General features: G+C 47.6%; 1 long non-coding RNA gene across 1 annotated transcript; it reads right to left on the bottom strand.

The window, feature by feature from the left end:
• Positions 1–970: 970 nt before the first annotated feature.
• Positions 971–6,385, bottom strand: LOC139358435 (uncharacterized). Its single transcript, XR_011613270.1, has 2 exons — positions 5,561–6,385; positions 971–5,115 (listed from the first exon to the last, which is right to left on the bottom strand). It is a non-coding gene; the product is annotated as an uncharacterized lncRNA (long non-coding RNA).
• Between the last annotated feature and the right edge of the window lie 13,331 nt (positions 6,386–19,716).

A 19,716-nucleotide genomic window follows, 5' to 3' on the forward strand; every position in this document is an offset into this window, starting at 1 on the left:
ATAAATATAAATTATACTATTAGGTTGGAGCAGCAGCAATCCCGGTTTTTGCCATTCAAAGTAATGGAAATCAAAAGCAGGGAGGAGCTGGCTCTGCAGTTCGGTAAAAGTAATGGCAAAAACTGAGATGACTTTTATGCCAACCTAATAGAACAATTACAAGTGTGCAAAACACTGTAATGGGAAAGTTCCAAGTGCCAGGATATCAACCAGCTTCCTGGAGTCAAGAGATGGGGGTTTTCAACCTAACCAAGGTGAAGTCCAACTGGTGGGGACAGGCAGGGAGCAATATTTCAGTGGAGACTCCAAGGATGAATGGTAATTAGAAAAGTGAGCCCAGATGGTTGGGGAAAGTGTTTCAGGCACAGAGAACAGCATGTGCAAAGGCCTATGGTGGGAGGACATCGTGTGTTCATTGACCTGAGGGGCGGCCAGCAGGCTGGAGCAGAGCGGGTTGAGAGGAGGGTGGGGAGCCGGGGAAAGGCACTCCACGCAGAGGGCACAGCAGGGGAAAAGGCCCGGAGTCAGGCCTGAGTCCATGTGGTTTGAGGAAGTGGCAGAGGCATGTCTGTCAGGAAAGTAACTGCAGAGGGGAGACCATAAGGCCAGGGCAGAGGGCAGGGCCGTGCTGGGCACTGTGGGCTATGGATGGGACCTGGCATTTATTCTTGGGTGAGGGGAACATGTTAGAAGATTTTAAGGAGGGCAGGAACATTTGGGGATAATGTGTATTTTAGGAATCTCAACCAGGTAAATTCATAGTTCGAATGTTCATAAGACTTCTGCACAGGTAAAGTGAAAGATGGTTTCTAGAGCTGTGAGATAAGATCATAGTAAAAAAAGAATGACTAAGTTTCTAAAGGTCATTTCAAAGGGTGGATTTCCATCTTACAATTGAATATAAGTAGACTGCAAGGTTGATGGAAAGTAGAAAATTTCCTGACTTGTGTGAACAGAAAAGAAACATCAATTTGAAAGGAAAACATTTATTTATTTACTTCCTCTGCAGTTTTCCTGACTGCTACATTTCAGGAGAAGGGATGGTTTATGAGGGTCAAGGAGCCGGAGGCATGGGGAGGAGCTGGTGTTTTTGTTCCGGTCTGAGGGTCCTGGAGCTGGAGCCCACGGGAGGAGCCGGTGCTGCCACTGATGCCTTAGGGTCGTGGAGCTGAAGATCCCACAGGAGCTGGTGCTGCTGTTCCAGTTTGAGGATCGTGGAGCTGGAGACCCAGGGAGAAGATGGTGCTGCTGTTCTAATTTAAGGATAATGAAGCGGAAGAGCCAGACAGGAGCTGGTGCTGCCACTGCTCAAATCTGATTGTGTTGGAGCTGCAGCCGGGGGTGGAGCCGGTGCTACCTTTGTAGTCTGAGAGTCATTGAGCGGAGGTCCAGGAAGGAGCTGGTACTGCTGTTCTAGGATGAGGGTTGTGGAGCTACAGACCCAAGGAGGAGCAACGTTGTTTTAGTTTGAGAGTTGGGAAGCTGGCGACCCAGGGAGGAGAGGTTACGTTGTAGTTTGAGGGTCACGGAGCTGCAGACCCAGGGAGGAGCAATGTTGTTGACGTTCGAGGGTCTGGAAGCTGGCGACCCAGGGAGGAGAGGTCATGTTCTAGTTTGAGGGTCGTGGAGCTACAGACCCAGGCAGGAGCAATGTTGTTGAAGTTCGAGGGTCTGGAACCTGGCGACCCAGGAAGGAGGAGTCTTGTTCTACTTTCAGGGTCATGGAGCTGCAGACCCAGGGAGGAGCAATGTTGTTGTAGTAGGAGGGTCTGGAAGCTGTCGACCCAGGGAGGAGAAGTCATGTTCTAGTTTCAGGGTCGTGGAGCTGCAGACCCAGGGGGGAGCTACGTCGTTGTAGTTCGAGGGCCTGTAAGCTGGCGACCCAGGGAGGAGAGGTCTTGTAGTTTGAGGATGGTGGAGCTGCAGACCCAGGGAGGAGCAATGTTGTTGTAGTAAGAGATTTGGGAACGTGGCGACCCAGGAAGGAGAGGTCAAGTTCTAGTTTGAGGGTCGTGGAGCTTCAGGCCCAGGCAGTAGCAATATTGTTGAAGTTCAAGGGTCTAGAAGCTGGCGACCCAGGGAGGAGAAGTTTTGTTGTAATTTGGGGGTCGTGGAGCTACAGACCCAGGCAGGAGCAATGTCGTTGAAGTTCAAGGGTTGGGAACCTGGCGACCCAGGGAGGAGAGGTCTCGTTCTAGTTTGACGGTCGTGGAGCTGCAGACCCAGGGAGGGGCAATGTTGTTGTAGTAAGAGGGTCTGGAAGCTGGCGTCCCCGGGAGGAGAGGTCTTGTTCTAGTTTGAGTGTCATGGAGCCGCTGACCCAGGGAGGAGTTACGTTGTTGTAATTTGAGGGTCTGGAAGCTGGCGACCCCGGGAGGAAGGGTCTTGTTCTAGTTTGAGGTTGTTGGAGCTGCAGACCCAGGGAGGATCCGTGTTGTTTTGAGTGTCGTGGTTCCGGAGACCCACAGAGGAGCCGGTGCTTCCTTTCAAGTCTGAGAGACATTGAGCTGGAGATCCACGGAGGACCCGGTGTTGCTGTTCTAGTGAGGGCAGTGAATATGGAGACACAGGGAGGAGCGGGTGCTGTTGTTCATGCCTGAGGCTTGTGGAGCTGGAGAACCAGAGAGGAGCTGGTGCTGGTGTTTAAATCTGTGGGTTCTGGAGCTGGAGTCCTGGGGGGCAGATGGTGTTGCTATTGTCTGAGGGTCACGGGGCTTGAGGTACAGGGAGGAGCTGCTGCTGCTGTTCAAGTCTGAGGGTCGTGCAGCTGGAGCGCGGGGAGGAGGTAGTCTCGGTGTCTAGTGTGAGGGTGGTAGAGCTGCAGACCTGGGGAGGAGCCGGTGCTGCTGTGGAGTTTGAGGGTCATGGAACTGGAGACCTAGGGAGGAACCAATGCTACCGCCATTTAAGTCAGAAGGTCGTGGATCTGGAGTTTTGGGGAACAGCCCGTGCTGCTGTTTAACTGTGGGGAGGATCCGGTGTGTCAATTGAAATTTGAGGGTTTGGGAGCTGGAGAACCAGGGAGGAGCCGGTCATGCTATTGTATTTTGAAGGTTATGGATCTGGAGACCTGGGGAGAGGCCGGTACTATTGTTGTAGTTTGAGGGTCATGGAAGTGGAGACAGGGGGAGGAGCCGGTGCTACTCTTCTAGTTTGAGGGTCGTGGAGCTGAAGATCCTGGGAGGAGCTGGTGCTATCGTTCAAATCTGTAGGTCCTGGAGCTGGAGCCCTGGCGGGCAGCCAGTTCTGCCATTCGTGTCTTAGGTTCTTGGAGTTGAAAACCCAGGGAGGCGGCGATGCTGCTTTTCTAGTTTAAGGATCGTGAAGCTGGAGACCTGGATAGGAGGTGGTGCTACTGCTGTTCAAATCTGAGAGTCGTGGAGCTGGAGCCTTGGGGAGTTGCCGGTGCCACCTCTCAAGTCTGAGAGTTGTTGAGCTGGAGATCCAGGGAGGAGCTGGTGTTGCTGTTGTAGTCTGAGGGTAATGGAGCTGGAGACTCAGGGAGGACTGGTGCTGTTCTAGTATGAGGGTGGTGGAGCTGGAGACACCGGGGGGAGCTGGTGCTGCTGTTGTTTAAAGCTGAGGGTTGTGGAGCTGGAGCCCTGTGTGGTTGCTGGTGTTGCTGTTGTTGAAGTCTGAGGGTCATGGGGCTTGAGGTACAGGGAGGAGCCACTGCTGCTGTTCAAGTCTAAGGGTCGTGTAGCTGGAGCGTGGGGAGGAGGTAGTCTTGGTGTCTAGTGTGAGGGTGGTGGAGCCGTAGACCTGGGGAGGAGCCGGTGCTGCTGTGTAGTTTGATTGTCGTGGAACTGGAGACCTAGGGAGGAGCCGGTGCTACCAGCATTTAAGTCAGAGTGTCGTGGATCTGGAGCTTTGGGGAAGAGCCTGTGCTGCTGTTTAACTGTGGGGAGGATCCGGTGTGTCACTTGAAGTTTGAGGGTTTGGGAGCAGGAGACCCAGGGAGGAGCCGGTCTTGCCATTGTATTTTGAGGGTCGTGGATCTGGAGACCTGGGGAGAGGCTGGTACTGCTGTTGTAGTTTGAGGTTGGTGGAACTGGAGACAGGGAGAGGAGCCGGTGCTGCTGCTGTTCATGTCTGAGGGTTGTAGAGCTGGAGACCCAGGGAGGAACCGGTGTTGCTGGTCTAGTCTGAGGGTTGTGAAGCTGGAGACCCAAGGAGGAGCCGGTGCTATTATTCATGTCTGAGGATTGTGGAGCTGGAGACCCAGGGAGGAGCCGGTGCTATTGTTCATGTCTGAGGATTGTGGAGCTGGAGGGAGACCCAGGGAGGAACCGGTGCTGCTGATCTAGTCTGAGGGCCATGGAGTTGGAGATCCTGGGAAGAGCCGGGGCTGCCGTTTAAATCTGTGGTTCTTGGAGCTGGAGCCCTGGGGGTGACCTGGTTCTGTCATTCATGTTTTAGGGTCGTGGAGCTGGAAACCCAGGGAGGCGGCGGTGCTGCTGTTCCAGTTTAAGGATCGTGAAGCTGGAGACCCAGACAGGAGGTGGTGCTACTGCTGTTCAAATCTGAGGGTTGTGGAGCTGGAGCCTTGGGGAGGTGCCGGTGCTGCCTCTCAAGTCTGAGAGTTGTTGAGCTGGAGATTCAGGGAGGCGCAGGTGTTGCTGTTGTTGTTTGCAGATTGTGGAGCTGGAGGCCGAAGAGGAGCTGGTATTGCAGTTCAAGTTTGATGGTCGTGGAGCTGGAGACCTAGGGAGGAGCTGGTGCTACCACCGTGTAAGTTGGGGGTTGTGGAGCTGGTGGTCCCGGGGAACAGCCAGTGCTATCGTTGAAGTTTGAGGGAGCTGGAGAGCCAGGGAGTAGCCGGTGCTGCTGTTCTAGTTTGAGTGTTGTGGAGCTGGAGTCTTGGTGGGGAACCGGTGCTGCCTCCTAAGTCTGAGAGTCATTGAGCTGGAGATCCACGCGGGAGCTGGTGCTGCTGTTGGAGTTTGAGGATGGTGGACCTGGAGACCCGGGCGGAGCTGGTGCTGGAGTTGGAGTTTGAGGATGGTGGAGCTGGAGACCCGGGCGGAGCTGGTGCTGGAGTTGGAGTTTGAGGGTCAGGGAGCTGGAGATCTGGGGAGGAGCCAGTGCTGCTGTTTAAGTCTGAGGGTCGTGGAGCTAAACATGGAGCCAAAGTTGGGGAAGTAGAGAGAGAGAGTTACAGGATGACCCTGAAAACTGTAGATGAAGCTGTACCCCAAGCAAGCTAAGCTTGGGAACTTCTAAATGCTAGTGATGAGTGTTCTTTTTCCTCTTACACAGTTTGGATTTGTTTTCTGTCTCATGAGGCAGAAAGATCCTGACTGATACCCTTAGGAATTGAAAAGCTTAAAAAAACTAAAGGATATTGGTGATAATAATAACAATAATTAAATTATGACTATCCTGACTGGCAGAGACGAAATTACACACACACAATATATATCTTTCAAACAGTTAGTAAAATAAAAAATACATTGGAAAATAGACCCAAGCAAAGCTATAAAAATTTGTTTCACAGAGAAGCGTTGGAGGAGAGAGATTCATCTGAGAGGTGCTATTAATGGAGAAACTGAGAACTTACCATTTTTCCCGTGAGGTTTTGGTGCAGAATGATATTGTGTGAGTTCTGGCAGCTGAGTCACTTCCCACAGCCCGGTGATGCTGTCGGTGTCACAGAAGGACCCTCTCCCAGCTGGTCCTGCCTCTCTGCTACGATGAGTGCGGCCTCTGATCCCCAACAGCTGACTGCGTCTTGAGACTAGGCCCATGAGCACAAGGGTTTCCATGGTGAAGGTTCCTGGATGGAACACTGTGGATGTTCCTAGTGTTCCTTCCTGATGTTCATCTGCCATCCTGCTATTTAATGCAATGTCTTCTAAATATTGAATAGAAAAAAGTATTTGTACAATATGGGTAAGGTATAAAGAATATCCACACACTGGACACATGGACAGGGAGGAGCACCCACAGCAAACTCCCTTCGCCTGGGAGCAGGTGTGGTCCTTGAGTCCTGTGTCGCCTGTTTCTTCCTCCGCCTTGGTCTACAGTTCCGATATGATCTGACCTCTGCCTGCCTCTCCAACTCCATCTCCCCTCCCGCTCCTGTTCTTTCTAACAATTATGTTACAGCCTCAGTGAATGTGACAAGGACCCTGAATCACGGTGGCTTTACTAAGACAGAGGTTCATTCCTTTCACATGAAAGTCCAAACCAGTCGGGTGATTCTTCTCTGTGCATGTTTCAGGGTCTTAGGTACTTCCATCTTGCTGCTCTGACTTCCTTAGGGTGTAGCTTCCCCACAGCGTCCATCCTATCTATTGCCAGCCGGCAGGGAGGGGAGAAGAGAACAAGAGGACACAAACCTCCCTTCCTGTAAAGGCAGTTGCTGTGCACTGGCCTCATATGCATTGACCACTGCCTGGTCACATGGCCACTGCTTGCTGCAAGGGATGCTGGGAAGTTTTCATCCTGGATGCCAGTGCCCACCTGGGTGACTCCTGAGATCGAGGGGAGACAGGACATGAAAGAGAGTCACTGACTTTTCGCACTGTCATGCACGTTGCTCCAGTCTAGGGTGACCCACTGCCTCAGCTTGTTCAGGACTGAGGGGGGGCCATGGGGCACAGACCTTTCAGTTTTATAACAAGGGCAGTTCCAGGCAAAGCATCCCAGCTTGGCTGAGACTCAGAGTTTCCTGGGACTTGGGATTTCTAGTGTTAAAACTAGGAAAGTTCTGGGTAATCCTGGACAAGTTGGTCCCCTCTACTCCAGACACTGGCTTCCTTTCTGCTCCTCCAGCAGGCCAAGCCAGGGCCCGCCGTGGGGCCTTTGCATCTACTGTTACCCCTGTCTGGGATTCCGTTTCCGCAACTCTGTGCAGTGCTCACTCCTCTTCTGTTGAGGAAACGCTGCTCTCTGGGTGCCCCTGGGAGCCTGGTCTGCTGTACTCAGTCAGCACTACATGCGCCGTGAAAATCCCTCCGTGCTCTTCATAGAATGAGATCGGTTCTTTCCACCCTTTCCTGCCCACTTCAGTTTCAAAGTGTCTGAGGATTATTAATTTTTATTCTCTTCACCGCTGAAAGAGACATCCCTTTCCCTAAAGCTGTGACTGGGTTCATGGATAGCCAGGTAAATCTGATATCAATAATAACCTGAACGAAAATCATGTATTAAATCCCAAGGTTATGATGTAGGAAGCAGGGATTCTGAAGAGATGTGTAAACCTAATAAAGGCCAAAGGGTGTGAATTAAAAGGAAATGTGGGGTGGAGAAACATTTCATGAAATAGAACCACACCTCTTGGTGAGTTCATTGGTACAACCTTTCTAGAGGGCAATTTGGCAACTGACCAATGAAAGTGCATAACTTTTGGTCCCGGATTTCATTCATAGGCATTTATCCCTAGGAAATAGTCAGAAAAATATGCAAAGATGAAACTCTAAGGATTTTTCTAAGAAGAAAGAAATTGGAAGCATGAATGCCCACTGGTGGTCTCGCACCCTGGCACCAGTGCTCCCCTCTCACACAGGCTACATTTTCCCAGGCTTCCTTGCAGTGAGTTGTGGCCATGTGACCAGGTTCTGGCCAATGGGAGGTAATAAAATTGTTGGGTAGCATTTTTGGAAACTCTCTTCTATAACCTCTGTCTTGATATGGTTTGGATGTTGGTCCCCTCCAAATCTCATGTTGAAATGTGATCCCTGATGTTGGAGGTGGGGCATGGTGGGAGGCGTTTTGGTGATGTGGGCAGATCCCTCTCACAATGACTTGGTGCCGTCCCAATGGCAATGACTGAGTTCTTGCTCTGAGTTTATGGGAGATCTGGTTGTTTAAAGGGCCTGGCACGTCCTCCTCCCTCTCTTGCTTTCTCTCGCCATGTGACATACCTGCTTCCTTTTCACCTTCTGCCATGATTGGAAGCTTCCTGAGGCCTCCCCAGGAGCAGATGCTGGTGTCTTGCTTGTACAGCCTGCAGAACTCTGAGCCAATTAAACCTCTTTTCTATAAAGAACCCCGCCTCAGGTATTCCTTTAGGCAACACAGATGGGCTGACATATATCTTTACTGTCATTTCTTAGTTGTTCCATCCTTTGACCTGCTTCCTGGGATAAGCATATGATAATTGGAGCTATTCTTGTCACCTCGAACCTTGAGGATTAGGCTTCTACCCTGTGGACAGCAGAATGTCCTCTGGAAGGAAATGAAAGTCCCTAACGCCACCCTAGACTGACAACCTCGTTTTCTTTTTACTTTTTTGTTTTTTGAGATAGAATCTTGCTGTGTTGCCCAGGCTGGAGTATAGTGGTGTGATCTCAGCTCATTGCAACCTCTGCTTCCTGGGTTCAAGTGATTCTCATGCCTCAGGCTCCCGAGTAGCTGGGATTACAGGTGCATGCCACCATGTTCAGCTAATTTTTAGATTTTTAGTAGAGACAGGGCTTCACCATGTTGACCAAGCTAGTTTCAAAATCATGACTTCAAGTAATCCACTCGCCTCAGCCTCCCAAAGTGCTGGGATTACAGACATAAGCCACTGTGCCCTGCCCAGTCTTGGTTTTTGTGAGATAAACTTCTACCTTGAAGTAACATCACTGATAGGTGATATAACCGTAACTGGATAAAAAGTAGGAAATTGATTTAATATTTACATCTACATATGGCCATACCAAGAATGATAGTGAACTGTTGTTATCAATGTATAAATATGGACACAAAATATTGTTTAGTGTAAACAAAACTGTTTTGTTTTCTTTTTTGATTCAGAGTCTCACTCTGTTGCCCAGGCTTGAATGCAATGGTGCGATGTCGGCTCATTGCAACCTCCACCTCCCAGGTTCAAGCGATTCTCCTGTCTCAGTCTCTGGAGTAGCTGGGATTACAGGCGCACGCCATTGCATCCAGCTAATTTTTTGCCTTTTTAGTAGAGACAGGGTTTCACCATGTTGGTCAGGTTGGTCTCTAACTCGTGACCTCAGATGATACACCCACCGCGGCCTCCCAAAGTGCTGGGATTACAGGCTTGAGCCACCGTGCCCAGCCAGCATTGGTATTTTTTGACCTCTGATGGTTGGAGGTACTGTTCCCAGCTGCCCAAAGCATGCTAATCAACCCCCAGGGGGAGCCACAGATGACAGGAATGTCTTTGAACCTGGACAACTCACAGGATAGTGGGGCCTGCATGGAAATAGGAAAGTCTGGGGAGAAGCTGTATCCGGGACGGGAAAGAAAAAGTAATTTTGTTTGAATCTTCTAGGTTTAAATGGACAGCAAATAAAGTCTGGAGCTTGCGAGAGAGGCTAGAACTTAAGTAGATAGCAGGTGGGAGGGATCCAGAGGTAATGGTTCAGAGATCTGCCTCAGATCTGTTTTGGGGAATCCTGGGTAAATATAGACTTTAATCCTTTTCCACATAGTCAGATATTACTTTTAGGATGTTGTGAACTCATTGCCTGGCTTGGTTTTTGCACTTGCATAGCCTGGTTAGAAAATAAATTCACGGCCGGGCGTGACGGCTCATGCCTGTAATCTGGCACTTTGGGAGGCCAAGGCGGACAGATTACGAGGTCAGGAGATCAAGACCATCCTGGCTGACACGGCGAAACCCCATCTCTACTAAAAATACAAAAAATTACCCGGGCGTGGTGGCAGGCACCTGTGGTCCCAGCTACTCGGGAGGTTGAGGCAGGAGAATGGCGTGAATCTGGGAGGTGGAGGTTGCAGTGAGCTGAGATCACACCACTGAACTCCAGCCTGGGTAACAGAGCGAGATTCCATCTCAAAAAAATAAACAAATATAAATATATAAATAAATAAATAAATAAATTCACAGGCTGAGCACAGTGGCTCATGCCTGTAAAAGCAGAGTCAGGGAGGGGTGCAGGAGAGTTTTGGGGGTACACAGACTGCTGACTCCTCCACCTCTTAAAATATCCACATTTAACAACTTAAAACAGGAGGGGATCTTAGATGAGAAGTGTATTACTCTGTTTTCACACTGCTGTAAAGATACTACCTGAGACTGGGTAATTTATAAACAAAAGAGGTTTAATTGACTCACAATTCCACATGGCTGGAAAGGCCTCAGGAAACTTACAATCATGGCAGAAGACGATGGAAAAGCAAGTCACACGTTACATGGTGGCAGGAGAGAGAGAGCAAGAGAGGAGGTGCCACACTTTTAAACCATCAGATCTCGTAAGCACTCACTCACTATCACGAGAACAGCATGGGGGAAATGGTCCCCATGATCCAATCACCTCCCACCAGGGCCCTCCCTTGACATGTGGGGATTACAACTCAAGATGAGATTTGGATGGGGACACAGAGCCAAACCATATCAAGACGAAACTGGGTCATGGAGACAGATGCCCACTTTTCCAGAGTCAAGGATGAAGTTGGCATGGGAGCCAGTTCTCTGAACTCTTGCCCATTGCTCTCTTCCTCTCCCCCGTCACCTTTCCTTCAGAATGGGATGTGAAATCAGCAGAACATTATAAGCAGAGGAATCATGAGTCTGCTCTGTGTATAAATGTATCACACAGAATGCTCTGACAAGGTGAAGAGGTCAGGATGGGCGTGGCAGGTGGAGGACAGGAGGTGAGAGTCCAGTGAGGGGGTTGCTGCAAAAACTGGATGAGAGCTCATAATAGCTTGGACCAGAGTGGGAGCAGTGGAGGTGGTGAGAAGTGACTGGACTCACGATATATTCTGAAGATAGAGCCTACACAATTTCCAGATGGACTGGATGTGGCATATGAAAGAAAGGAAGAAGAGAAAGATGGAGCCCAGGTTTTGGTTCTGAGCACCTGGAAGGATGGACTTGCTTGGGCCGAGATGGGAAAGGCTGCAGAAGAAGTAGATTTAGACAGAGAATTTAGTCTCAGTCTGCTCAGGCTTCTATAACAAAATTCCACGGGCTGGGTAGCTTGTCAACAGCAGAACTTTCTTCCACACAATCCTGGAGGCTGGGAAGTCCAAGATCAAAGTGTCATCAGATTCAGTGTATGACAGGGCCCCAGGGCCTCCTGGTTCACAGTTGGCACCTTATCTCTGTATCCTCACCTGGTGGAAGGGGGTGAATGAACTCCCTTGAAGTTTCTTTTATAAGGGCATTAGTGCTATGCACAAGTCCTACTCACCTCCCAAAGGCCCAACTTCTATACCATCACCTTGGGAGTTCAAATTGGAACATATAAATTTGGGTGGGGGGGAGTGGACATAATCATTCAGATTGTGGCACAGAAATAAAGAGTTTCATTTTGAACAGATTAAGTCATGATATGTCTGGACAGCTGAGTGCATGAGTTCTGAATCCAGGGGAATTTCAGGCCAGAGATACAAATGTGGGAGCTGTCAGCATAAAGGAGATGTTTAAAGTCTTTATCTTGGAGAAGATCCCCCAGGGAGAGAGGATCTGATCTTCTCAGATGGGTTTACTGTGTGATCTTGGGACTATCCCTCCACCTCTTGAACCTTTTGCTTGAAGCAGCCTGGGCAACAAGAGCAAAACTCCATCTCAAAAAAAAAAAAAAAAAAAAAAAAAAAAAAAAAAAAAAAAGAAAGAAAGAAAAGAAAATACCAATGTGTTTAGGAAAAGACTGGGAAGGGCAGCTCTGGGCATTACATATTCCAATTTCTTATTGTAGAAACCTGGTTTGGCTCTATACCCCTCCCTCTACCGTCATCCCTGCTTATTTGGTCCAACTTTTTGCTTGTCGGTAAAAATATGGATTGAAGAACTTGATCTCCAATATCCTGTCCTACTCCATTGTTCTAAAATAGAAGAGGGTCCTCAGGATTGACTGAGCCAGGCTGATGAAGTGGGTGCTACCCACAGATCAGTGTTTATCTGCATCAGGGTGAAGACCTGGATATACATGGATTATCACCAGGTTGACAGACCCTGATGCAGGTGGAGTGAGACATGGGATGCTCCCCAGTGCTTCAAGCTGCTTAACTGGAAGCATCAACAGCCAAGCCTTTGATTAGCTCCTGTTTTCTACAACAGGAAATCAGAACCATTAGCCAAACCAGTCCAGCTGGGAATTTCAGCTGTCTTTCCCCACGAGACTCACCACCTCTGTGATCAATCACATCACCAGAAATGTCACTGGCAACCTGTTGATCAGCTGGTGATGAAAGCAAGTGCTGCACATGCAGGCAGGCCATGCTGCTTGGCATCCCCTTCCCTATAAACAAGGACCCTGTAATTCTTGCTTCCTGCCCAGGGCCCTATAAAGGCAGCCATTTAGTAATGATTTTACAGGATGACCCAAGCTCTGTGGGGGCAGGGTAAACTTCTGCTCTAATTACACAACAGCTCCAATTGGTGCCTTAGAAATGGGGCCCTGTAAAAACGGGAGAAAGTCTTTGTTTCCATCCCAGGTAGGCTAGGCTGTTTGTGGAGAGAGAGAATAAAATGGGGACTAGAATAGATTGAAGAGGTATGTTGGGTGGGACTGAAAACTGCCTAGCACCCAAAAGGTCAGAGTTAGGAGGTTGCCTAACAGGTTGTACTGACGAGACTAACATGAAAACTTGTACATGTGTCCCTCCGAGAGACAGTAGGTGTGAATTCGGGAGAATTCACAGTTAGGAACGTGAATTCGGGAGGCACACTGCCTCGGTTGGAATCCTGGCTGTCTTTTTCTACCTGTGTCACCTAGGACAAGTGATTTAACTTCTCTGTGTTTAAAAGCTTCACATGAAAAATGGGTACAATAATGGTACCTATTCCATCAGGTTGTTCTGATGATTAAATGAGTTAATATATGTAAAGTCCATGGACCAATACCTGGAACACCATGAGTATTACACAAGGCTTGCTGTTCCTAAGGACTGAACCCTTAGCCAGATTCCAAATTTTGCCTACTATTTGAAAAATCGCCTGTGACACATCTGGACTCAGAGTGCTCTCATTACATGAGAGGAAGAACTCAGCTCATGAATTTCTTACCTCTAGTCTTACTCTTTAATCAGATAAACCAGTAGTTATTGAATAGATGGCTGCAGTGTGGGCAGCTCTGGGCTGGATGTACAGAACCTTAAAATCAAGATGTAGATCCAAGACACAAACTTGTAACTTGCTGAACAGAAAGAGTGGCACCAAGTGACGTTCAGGATAGTGATGGGAAAAGTGTCACAGGTCAGTACATGGTTAGTACCCGGATGCTCAGGCAGAGAGTGAGAGGTGTGGGAATTTGAGCAGAGTATTAGCAGATGATCTACTAGGAAAACCCAAGAAAATCTACAAGAAGTTTTGGAGCTTGTAATTGTGTCCAGAATTCCAATGGGCTATAAAATTAGCATGTGGCCAGGTGTCATGGCTCATGCCTGTAATCCTAGCAATTTAGGAGTCAGAGGCAGGCAGATTGCTTGAGTCCTGGAGTTCAAGACCAGCCTGGGCTACATGGTGAAACCTTATCTCTACAAAAAACACAAAAATTATCCAGACATGGTGGCACGTGCCTGTAGTCCCAGATACTCGGGAAGCTGAGACGGGAAGCCTGCCTGAGCACAGGAAGCAGAGGTTGCAGTGAACTGAGATCGTGCCACTGCACTCCAGTCTGGGTGACAGAGCCAGACCCTGTCTCAAAACAAAAGCAAAAACAAAAACAAAACAAAAAGAATGATAGTTAAACCTCTAAGAGAAACAAATCCAATTTTAAATTACAACATACAACATTTTGATATCATTATAGCAGCTCTTTGGGATCCATATGAATAAAATCATAAAACAAAAAATCAAATAACATGCATAGCACATTCTTTGATAGGTAGTTAATATTGACTTGATACCTATTTCCTTCTTCTCAATCTATAAAATGTGAAATTCCAGGAAATTATCATGAGGGAAATGGTCTATAGTGAATTTGAAAACTTAAGTCATAAAAAAATGCTTTTCAGAAAAGAAAAGAAATTATGGATTTAGCTGTACCAGGTATTCTCACACATAGAATTGTAATAACTGAAGAGTCAGGCTGATTGGAAGCAAAGCAAGAAAACTCAATAGAAAGTTCAGAAAAAGACTTGCAGATATAAAACGCTGCAATGTGATAAAGGTTGCAATTCCATTGTTTGGAGGAAGATGAATTATTCAATAAATGGTATTCAGATTATTTTGAAGGTGCTTAATGATCTAGATAAAAATATTAAATCTGATGTGTATCTCATTTGTACATCAAAATATACTCCGAATGTGTTGGTAAATTAAGTGTAGAAAACATATGAGTCCTGGAAGGAAAAAATGAAGTTTACATAATATTGGGGGATTTGTAAACATAAATATGGAAAGCACAAAGACAAAGTTTATTGAATATAAGAAACAACAATGGGAAACTTTTCTTTTGATATCTCTGAAATTTATTCATTTTTCAGTTTCATAAACTTACTCTAAGGTATCATTTCTTGCCTGAATTCATTCATTCCTTCGTTCGTTGAGTGACTACTATATGACAGATATTGTTCCTGGTGCCAGAAAAACAACAGTTTTTAAAAAGGGCAAAACTCCTGGTCCTTATGAGGCTTGCCTTCTAGCAGGGCAGACAGAGTAGGAACAGGATACATAAGTGACATACACAACATGTCAGATTGTGTTTGGGTTTATGAAGAACAATAAGGGAAGAAATGGAGATATGGTTTGCGGGGAGTACTTTGCAATTTTGAAAAGAGAGGTCAGGCTGGGCATGGTGGCTCATACCTGTACTCCTGGCATTTTGGGAGGTCAAAGAAGGAGGATTTTTTGAGCCCAGGAGATTGAGATCAGCCTGGGCAACATAGTGAGATCCCATCTCTACAAATATTTTTGTAAAATTAGCCAGGCATGGCAGCACACACCTATAGTCCCGGCTACTCAGGAGGCCAAGGAGAGATGATTGCTTGAGGCCAGGAGTTTGACACCACCCTGGGCAACATAACAAGACATCATCTCCACAAAACATAGGAACGTTAGCTGAGCATGATGGTGCACACCTCTACTCTGGAGGCTGAGGTGGGAGGATCGCCTGAGCCCAGGAGGTCAAGGCTACAGTGAGCTGTGATGATGCCACTGTACTCCAGCCTGGGCAACATAGAGAGACCCTGCTTCTTAAAAAAGTGGGGAAGGGTGTCAGGAAAGCTTCTGTGAGAACTTGACATTTGAGCAAAGCATTATAGGAAGAGAGCAGATGATTATGTAGATAATTTAGGCAAAATATTCCAGGCAAGGAAACAGGAAAAGGCAAGAACAAAGTCCCTGCAGCAGTTGGGTGCCTGACAGTGGTTGAGGATCCTCAAGGAAGCTGGCGTGGCTGAAACTAAGCAAGTGAGGGAGAAGAGTAGCAAGAGATGAAGTCAGGAAATATTGGGAGCTGATCATGTGGGCTCTTGTAATCTATTCAAAGAATGCTGGCATACAACTTCTTCCAACAAGAGGCTGTAGAGCATGGTGGTTAATCTGGTGAATGGATGGATGAATGGGCAGACGGAAGGGCAGAATGGGGCGATAGGCAGGTGCATGAATGAGTGGATGGGGGGGTGAGTGAGTAGAAGGGTGAAGGGGTGGGTGGATGGTGGGTGGTGGATGGGTGGGTGGATGGGTAGATGGGTGAAAGGAAGAGTTAATAAACTAGAGGCAACCAGAGGGAAAACCAAACTATGCAGTTGAATACATGGGTCTGAAACTCAGATAAGGGAGAACAACTGGAAGTGCCTCTTTGGGAGTCAGGGAGGCAGCAGTGGTCACTGGGGTCTCAGGCATAGACCAGCACCTAGAGAAGGAAGACAGAGAGGGAGGAGAGGAGCATCTGGGGCCAGAGCTTAGGGGATCATCTGCCGGCCCCTCTTATAACTCTTTATGTATTTTAAGTCTTCCCATTCTCAAAAAAAAATTTTTTTAAACCCTGAGGTAGATACTATTGCTATCATATTTTTAGAGATGTATAACTGTAACACGAAGGAATTAAATGACTTGCTCAAGGTCCCACAGTGAGTAAGCGGAAGGGCCAGGGCTTGAACTCAGGCATTTATGCTCTTCTCTTAATCACGATGATGAAATGATAGGACCAGTGAAAAAATACGACACAGCCACACAGCAGAGGGGCTGTGCAGCCCTTAAACATGATGCTGCAGAAATGTGTGCATGGATGTGAAAAACTTAAAAACTACACTGTGCTTCAATGTCAAATAGGTAGATTTTTTTAATGCATGCATAGAGAAAGGACAGAAAACTACACCTGAATTTCCTAGAATAAATACATTACTTTAAAAAAGTTTTAATGAAAAAAAAAATGCCCAGATAAAGATACCGAGGACAGTATCTACATCTAGACAGTGATTGATCCATCCAGCTGTGGCCCTCCCATCTCACCCAGCCCCATGTAGCTTCCTTTGAAACTGCAGACTGGAGATGATAGTGGTGAATTCTAGTCCTACTCACTGGATATCAGCATTTCTGAAGAAAGTCACCATATCAGAGTCCTTCCCTCCCTCCCTCCCTCCCTCTCTTCCTCCCTTCTTCTCTTCCTCCCTCCCTCTCTTCCTTCTTTCCTTCCAACTGACATTTATTGAACACCTGCCGTGTGCCAGGCACAGTGCTAGGCACCCAACAAATAAGATCAAGAGGGGCCCTCCCTCACAGAGCAGATGGAGGAAGTTAGACGACAAACGTATAAGGCAGTCAATGAACAACACAGTATCAGGAGGTGGTCCACGTTATGAAAGAGATGGAGTGAGTAATGACATAGAGAATGTGGTGTTGTCACAAGTAAGAGTCCCAGAAAACAGACTCCGAGGGCACTCGTTAGCATGCAGGAGGATTATTAAGGAGGGAAGAGGGAAATGGCCACTCTAGAATGTGACGTGATCTGATGTCACTCTCTCTACTGCGTGGACAATGGATTTTATAAGGAAAGGAAACAGGACCGTCCATCAGGAGAGGCTGCGATTACTAAGGTATAAGATGACAGTATAAGGTACAAGATAACTGGCCACCTTCCAGGATCAAAGCCTAGTCGATACAAAGGACCTGCATGGAGAGCATGGGTCCAATCATCAGCCTTGGGGTCCTGTTCCCAGTCAAGGTCACTGTTAAGCCCCATGCGCATGCTCTGCAGCTAGTTGGCTAAGCACATCTGGGACAAGGTGGGGCAGGTCTACCCCTGGCATGAAAACACTTGAGTGTATAGACTTTGTGGCCTGTTCATATACAAGGACCTGGGTGAATTTGATGAGGAAATGAGGTTTCTTCCTGACTTTCATTTAGGAAATAAGAGTCCATGAAGTGTAAGGAACAAAGGTCATCTACATACCTGGCCACAGATATGTCGTCTCCCCAAAACACCCAGCTCATATTTGCAGAGTGCTTTCCTGCTTGACATTCAAAGCATTTTCATGTCCGCAATCGCCATTCTCTCTTTTTTTTTTTTTTTTTTTTTTAACAGTCTTGCTCTGTCACCCAGGCTGGAATGCAGTAGCGTGATCATGGCTCACTGTAGCCTCGAACTCCTGGACTCAAGTGATCCTCCCACCTCAGCCTCTTGAGTAGCTGGGACTAGAGGTATACACCATCATGTCTGGCTGTTTTTTTCATATTTTTGTTGAGGAGGGGTCTCACTGTGTTGCTCAGACTAGCCTCAAACTCCCAGCCTCAAGTGATCCTCTCTCCTTAGCCTCCCAAAGCCTGGAATTACAAGCATGTGCCACCGTGCCCAACTCACCATTCTCTTCTAATAGTCTGTGTAATTTTCTCTCTGTGTTGTAGATGAAGAAATTCAGGTTGGGGGAGATCAGAGGAAAACAATTGAATTTCTCAGACATTCCCATGACTTGGTTCTGAGTATGGGCTGGGTACCTTGCCAGGGGCTATGAAATGCATCACATTTGCCCCAACGTCACAGAACAAATTGGTAATAGAGTCAGGACTTGAATGTGAGTTGCCTAATTCCAGGGCTCTCTTTCGTGCCTGTTGAGGCAAGGGGGTGCAACTCTACTCTGCCCCTGTGCACTCTTCTGTGAGGCTCCTGTTGCCACTGGAAGGAGGGCTGGACATAGGCTGACTATACGATTAATAGTTCCCAAACTAGACCCCCTTTGAGTATCAATGGTGAGGTACTATTAATAATGATTCTAGAACACAGGGACTGTCCCAGGTAAACTGGAACTTGTGGTCCCCTTAACTGAATGTCACATTTGCGCAGGACCTTACATAAGACAGAGAAAATGTCCATTGTCTGAGACAGAGAACGGGACCAATGGGCTGATGACCCAAGAAAGTAGAAATGTGGCCACCACATTGCCCAGCTCTGTGACCCAGACAGCTTATTCACTTCCTCTGTGCTTTGGTGGCCTCATTTGTCAAATGGTGGTGACACTAATAATTCTACTTTCGGGTTTCTCTAAAGATGCAATGAGGTGATGGCTGGGGAGCTCCTCTATCTGCACCTGGCAGTTTATGAGCGCCCTACAAGGACTGGCTTTCATCGTCACTCCCAGGGACAGCATGGTGCCACTTCCAGCAATTCTGGACCTTGCCCTGAGCAAGCACTTTGTAGGATGCATTGCATGGATACCAAAGAGGAGCGTCTATGTCCTCCTGGAACTTTGAGTCTGGCTGGAGTGACAAAAGACAGGAATTCTCAATCAGGGAGAATTGAGCAGGGGAGTGAGAAGGGTTGGCTGCAGGTGAGTGGAGAGCAATCAGCAAATTCCAGGGCTGGCAGGATGTGGGTTGCATAAAGGTTCTATTGCTGCTGTCACAAATCATCACTAACTTTGTGGTTTAAACAACATCGATGTATTACCTTACAATTCTGGGGTTCAGAAGTCTGAAATGGGCCTCACTGGGCTAAAATGGAAGGGTTAGCAAGGCCATGCTCCTTCCAGAGGCTCTAAGGAAGAGTGTGTTTCCTTGCCTAGCTCAGCTTCTAGGAGCCACCCACATCCCTTGGCTCATGGCCCCCTCCCTCCATATGTCAGTCATATCAGGCCAAGTGCTTCTCCTGGTGCCAGCTCTCTGGTGCTACCTCCCTCGTCTACTTATAAGGACTGTCATGATTACCTTGGGCTCACCCAGATAATCCACGATCATCTCCCTATTTTAAAGCTAGCTGATACACAATCTGAATTCCATCTACAACGTTACCTCCTGTTTGCCATGTAACCTGGAATATCCACAGGTTCCAGGGATACAGATGAGACCGTCTTGTGGGGCAGTTATTATTCTGCTTACTATGGAGGTCACTGAAACTCAATAGCCTCTTCCATCCTGCAGCATGAATGTGGAGGCCCTGGAAGAGACAGAGAACTGCCCACGGTGCTATCACTGGTCATTGATGGTGATTAGACCCCTGCCCCCCAACAAACCCTGCGTCCCAGGCTAGGGCTTTTCAGGTCCAGAAAATTTTATGTAATATATTTTGCAGTTGAGGTATTTAGAAGGCAGTTCTCCATGAGCGGCAGTGTCATGACTGCTGCGGGAAGTACCTGCTGCGTTTTCTCAAGCTGCTCAGCCTGGAGTCTTTCCTTTTAGTAATAAAGGGTACAAGTAAACCCAGTGACTTTCTCTGTTGCTGGAAGTCACATCAAGTTCAGCAGGAATCATTGCAGAAGCACCCTTCACAAATCACAGATTCATTACTAAACATATTTCAAAATAAATGTCCTTTTTCCATCCCTAGAATAGAAAATCAATACCACAGTCGTGCTCAGGCAGATGGCTGATTTAGGAGCTGACTTCGTCATATTCCTTCATCAGAAAGG

This window comes from Macaca nemestrina, chromosome 15 (genome assembly GCF_043159975.1).
Source record: "Macaca nemestrina isolate mMacNem1 chromosome 15, mMacNem.hap1, whole genome shotgun sequence".
Lineage (NCBI taxonomy): Eukaryota > Metazoa > Chordata > Mammalia > Primates > Cercopithecidae > Macaca > Macaca nemestrina.